The following is a 6000-nucleotide window of genomic DNA, read 5'->3' as shown; positions in this document are numbered from 1 at the left end:
CCCGCCGCCCACCCCCCGCTCAAGCCCCGTGTGTCTATCCCTCCCTCCCGCCCACCCCCCGCTCATGCCCCGTGTGTCTATCCCTCCCTCCCGCCCCACCCCCCGCTCATGCCCCGTTTGTCTATCCCTCCCGCCGCCCACCCCCCGCTCATGCCCCATGTTTCTATCCCTCCCGCCGCCCACCCCCCGCTCATGCCCTCTGTGTCTATCCCTCCCGGCCACCCCCCGCTCATGCTCCATGTGTATATCCCTCCCACCCAGCCCTGTGTGTCTATCCCTCCCGCCGCCCACCCCCCGCTCATGCCCCGTGTGTCTATCCCTCCCGTCGCCCTCCCCCCGCTCATGCCCCGTGTGTGTATCCCTCCCGCCCTCCCCCAGCTCATGCCCCGTGTGTCTATCCCTATTGCCCACCCCCGCTCATGCCCCGTGTGACTATCCCTCCCGCCGCCCACCCCCCGCTCATGCCCCGTGTGTCTATCCCTCCCGCCGCCCACCCCCCGCTCATGCCCCGTGTGTCTATCCCTCCCGCCGTCCACCCCCACTCATGCCCCGTGTGTCTATCCCTCCCGCCAGCCACCCCCCGCTCATGCCCCGTGTGTCTATCCCTCCTGCCGCCCACCCCCCGCTCATGCCCCGTGTGTCTATCCCTCCCGCCGTCCACCCCCACTTATGCCCCGTGTGTCTATCCCTCCCGCCAGCCACCCCCAGCTCATGCCACGTGTGTCTATCCCTCCCGCCCACCCCCCGCTCATGCCCCGTGTGGTCTATCCCTCCTGCCACCCACCCCCCGCTCATGTCCCGTGTGTCTATCCCTCCCGCCCACCCCCAGCTCATGCCCCGTGTGTCTATCCCTCCCGCCCACCCCCCGCTCATGCCCCGTGTGTCTAACCCTCCCGCCCACATTCCGCTCATGCCCCGTGTGTCTATCCCTCCCACCCACCCCACGCTCATGTCTATCCCTCCCGCCCACCCCCCCGCTCATGCCCCGTGTTTCTATCCCTCCCGCCGTCCACCCCCTGCTCATGCCCCGTGTCTCTATCCCTCCGCCGCCCTCCCCCCAATCATGCAACGTGTCTATCCCTCCCGCCTACCCCCCGCTCATGCCCCGTGTGTCTATCCCTGCCGCCCACCCACCGCTCATGCCCCGTGTGTCTATCCCTCCCGCCACCCACCCCCGCTCATGCCCCGTGTGACTATCCCTCCCGCCGCCCACCCCCCGCTCATGCCCCGTGTGTCTATCCCTCCCGCCGTCCACCCCCACTCATGCCCCATGTGTCTATCCCTCCCCGCCAGCCACCCCCGCTCATGCCCCGTGTGTCTATCCCTCCCGCCGCCCATCCCCCACTCATGCCCCGTGTCTCTATCCCTCTCGCGCTCATGCCCCGTGTCTCTATCCCTCCCGCCGCCCACGCCCCGTGTCTCTATCTCTCCCTCCGCCCACCCCCCCGGTCATGCCCCATGTCTCTATCCCTCCTGCCGCCCACCCCCGCTCATGCCCCATGTGTCTCTCCCCTCCCCCCACCCCCTGACCCCCCGCTCATGCACCGTGTGTCTATCCCTCCCGCCGCCCACCCCCCGCTCATGCCCCGTGTGTCTATCCCTCCTGCCACCCACCCCCCGCTCATGTCCCGTGTGTCTATCCCTCCCGCCCACCCCCAGCTCACGCCCCGTGTGTCTATCCCTCCCGCCCACCCCCCGCTCATGCCCCGTGTGTCTATCCCTCCCGCCACCCACTCCCGCTCATGCCCTGTGTGTCTATCCCTCCCGCCGCCCACCCCGCTCATTCCCCGTGTGTCTATCCCTCCCTCCGCCCACCCCCCGCTCATGCCCCGTGTGTCTATCCCTCCCGCCGCCCACCCCCCGCTCATGCCCCGTGTGTCTATCCCTCACGCCGCCCACCCCCCGCTCATGCCCCGTGTCTCTATCCCTCCAGCCGCCCACCCCCCGCTCAGGTCCTGTGTGTCTTTATCCCTCCCGCCACCCACCCCCCGCTCATGCCCCATGTGTCTCTCCCATCCCCCCACCCCCTGACCTCCCGCTCATGCCCTGTGTGTCTATCCCTCCCGCTGCCCACCCCCGCTCATGCCCCGTGTGTCTATCCCTCCCGCCGCCCACCCCCACTCATGCCCTGTGTGTCTATTACTCCCGCCCACCCCCTGCTCATGCCCCGTGTGTCTATCCCTCCCGCCGCCTACCCCCGCTCATGCCCTGTGTGTCTATCCCTCCCCCCGCTCATGCCCCGTGTCTCTATCCCTCCCCCGCTCATGCCCCGTGTCTCTATCCCTCCCACCGATGACCCCCCGCTCATGCTCCGTGTCTCTATCCCTCCCGCTGCCCACCCCCCGCTCATGCCCCGTGTCTCTATCCCTCCCGCCGCCCACCCTCCGCTCATGCCCCGTGTCTCTATCCCTCCCGCCACCCACCCCCTGCTCATGCCCCGTGTATCTATCCCTCCCGCCGCCCACCCCCCGCTCAAGCCCCGTGTGTCTATCCCTCCCTCCCGCCCACCCCCCGCTCATGCCCCGTGTGTCTATCCCTCCCTCCCGCCCACCCCCCGCTCATGCCCCGTTTGTCTATCCCTCCCGCCGCCCACCCCCCGCTCATGCTCCATGTTTCTATCCCTCCCGCCGCCCACCCCCCGCTCATGCCCTCTGTGTCTATCCCTCCCGGCCACCCCCCGCTCATGCTCCATGTGTCTATCCCTCCCGCCCAGCCCTGTGTGTCTATCCCTCCCGCCGCCCACCCCCCCGCTCATGCCCCGTGTGTCTATCCCTCCCGTCGCCCTCCCCCCGCTCATGCCCCGTGTGTGTATCCCTCCCGCCCTCCCCCAGCTCATGCCCCGTGTGTCTATCCCTATTGCCCACCCCCGCTCATGCCCCGTGTGACTATCCCTCCCGCCGCCCACCCCCCCGCTCATGCCCCGTGTGTCTATCCCTCCCGCCGCCCACCCCCCGCTCATGCCCCGTGTGTCTATCCCTCCCGCCGTCCACCCCCACTCATGCCCCGTGTGTCTATCCCTCCCGCCAGCCACCCCCCGCTCATGCCCCGTGTGTCTATCCCTCCTGCCGCCCACCCCCCGCTCATGCCCCGTGTGTCTATCCCTCCCGCCGTCCACCCCCACTTATGCCCCGTGTGTCTATCCCTCCCGCCAGCCACCCCCAGCTCATGCCACGTGTGTCTATCCCTCCCGCCCACCCCCCGCTCATGCCCCGTGTGTCTATCCCTCCTGCCACCCACCCCCCGTTCATGTCCCGTGTGTCTATCCCTCCCGCCCACCCCCAGCTCATGCCCCGTGTGTCTATCCCTCCCGCCCACCCCCCGCTCATGCCCCGTGTGTCTAACCCTCCCGCCCACATTCCGCTCATGCCCCGTGTGTTTATCCCTCCCACCCACCCCACGCTCATGTCTATCCCTCCCGCCCACCCCCCGCTCATGCCCCGTGTTTCTATCCCTCCCGCCGTCCACCCCCTGCTCATGCCCCGTGTCTCTATCCCTCCGCCGCCCTCCCCCCAATCATGCAACGTGTCTATCCCTCCCGCCTACCCCCCGCTCATGCCCCGTGTGTCTATCCCTGCCGCCCACCCACCGCTCATGCCCCGTGTGTCTATCCCTCCCGCCACCCACCCCCGCTCATGCCCCGTGTGACTATCCCTCCCGCCGCCCACCCCCCGCTCATGCCCCGTGTGTCTATCCCTCCCGCCGTCCACCCCCACTCATGCCCCATGTGTCTATCCCTCCCGCCAGCCACCCCCGCTCATGCCCCGTGTGTCTATCCCTCCCGCCGCCCATCCCCCACTCATGCCCCGTGTCTCTATCCCTCTCGCGCTCATGCCCCGTGTCTCTATCCCTCCCGCCGCCCACGCCCCGTGTCTCTATCTCTCCCTCCGCCCACCCCCCCGGTCATGCCCCATGTCTCTATCCCTCCCGCCGCCCACCCCCGCTCATGCCCCATGTGTCTCTCCCCTCCCCCCCACCCCCTGACCCCCCGCTCATTCCCCGTGTGTCTATCCCTCCCGCCACCCACCCCCCGCTCATGCCCCGTGTGTCTATCCCTCCTGCCACCCACCCCCCGCTCATGTCCCGTGTGTCTATCCCTCCCGCCCACCCCCAGCTCATGCCCCGTGTGTCTATCCCTCCCGCCCACCCCCCGCTCATGCCCCGTGTGTCTATCCCTCCCGCCACCCACTCCCGCTCATGCCCTGTGTGTCTATCCCTCCCGCCGCCCACCCCCGCTCATTCCCCGTGTGTCTATCCCTCCCGCCGCCCACCCCCCGCTCATGCCCCGTGTGTCTATCCCTCCCGCCGCCCACCCCCCGCTCATGCCCCGTGTGTCTATCCCTCACGCCGCCCACCCCCCGCTCATGCCCCGTGTCTCTATCCCTCCCGCCGCCCACCCCCCGCTCATGTCCTGTGTGTCTTTATCCCTCCCGCCACCCACCCCCCGCTCATGCCCCATGTGTCTCTCCCATCCCCCCACCCCCTGACCTCCCGCTCATGCCCTGTGTGTCTATCCCTCCCGCTGCCCACCCCCGCTCATGCCCCGTGTGTCTATCCCTCCCGCCGCCCACCCCCACTCATGCCCCGTGTGTCTATTACTCCCGCCCACCCCCTGCTCATGCCCCGTGTGTCTATCCCTCCCGCCGCCTACCCCCGCTCATGCCCTGTGTGTCTATCCCTCCCCCCGCTCATGCCCCATGTCTCTATCCCTCCCCCGCTCATGCCCCGTGTCTCTATCCCTCCCACCGACGACCCCCCGCTCATGCTCCGTGTCTCTATCCCTCCCGCTGCCCACCCCCCGCTCATGCCCCGTGTCTCTATCCCTCCCGCCGCCCACCCTCCGCTCATGCCCCGTGTCTCTATCCCTCCCGCCACCCACCCCCGCTCATGCCCCGTGTATCTATCCCTCCCGCCGCCCACCCCCCGCTCAAGCCCCGTGTGTCTATCCCTCCCTCCCGCCCACCCCCCGCTCATGCCCCGTGTGTCTATCCCTCCCTCCCGCCCACCCCCCGCTCATGCCCCGTTTGTCTATCCCTCCCGCCGCCCACCCCCCGCTCATGCCCCATGTTTCTATCCCTCCCGCCGCCCACCCCCCGCTCATGCCCTCTGTGTCTATCCCTCCCGGCCACCCCCCGCTCATGCTCCATGTGTATATCCCTCCCACCCAGCCCTGTGTGTCTATCCCTCCCGCCGCCCACCCCCCGCTCATGCCCCGTGTGTCTATCCCTCCCGTCGCCCTCCCCCCGCTCATGCCCCGTGTGTGTATCCCTCCCGCCCTCCCCCAGCTCATGCCCCGTGTGTCTATCCCTATTGCCCACCCCCGCTCATGCCCCGTGTGTCTATACCTCCCGAACACCCCCGCGTGTCTATCCCTCCCACCGCCCACCCCCCGCTCATGCCCCGTGTGTCTATCCCTCCCGCTTCCCACCCCCCGCTCATGCCCCGTGTGTCTATTCCTCCCGCCACCCACCCCCGCTCATGCCCCGTGTGACTATCCCTCCCGCCGCCCACCCCCCGCTCATGCCCCGTGTGTCTATCCCTCCCGCCGCCCACCCCCCGCGTGTCTATCCCTCCCGCCATCCACCCCCACTCATGCCCCGTGTGTCTATCCCTCCCGCCAGCCACCCCCCGCTCATGCCCCGTGTGTCTATCCCTCCCGCCGCCCACCCCCCGCTCATGCCCCGTGTGTCTATCCCTCCCGCCGTCCACCCCCACTTATGCCCCGTGTGTCTATCCCTCCCGCCAGCCACCCCCAGCTCATGCCACGTGTGTCTATCCCTCCCGCCCACCCCCCGCTCATGCCCCGTGTGTCTATCCCTCCTGCCACCCACCCCCCGCTCATGTCCCGTGTGTCTATCCCTCCCGCCCACCCCCAGCTCATGCCCCGTGTGTCTATCCCTCCCGCCCACCCCCCGCTCATGCCCCGTGTGTCTATCCCTCCCGCCCACCCTCCGCTCATGCCCCGTGTGTCTATCCCTCCCACCCACCCCACGCTCATGTCTA

This window comes from Ambystoma mexicanum, chromosome 12, assembly GCF_040938575.1.
Source record: "Ambystoma mexicanum isolate Mex_15411 chromosome 12, UKY_AmexF1_1, whole genome shotgun sequence".
Taxonomy (NCBI): domain Eukaryota; kingdom Metazoa; phylum Chordata; class Amphibia; order Caudata; family Ambystomatidae; genus Ambystoma; species Ambystoma mexicanum.
The sequence above is the reverse complement of the archived record's forward strand: the minus strand, read 5'-3'. Positions refer to the sequence as shown.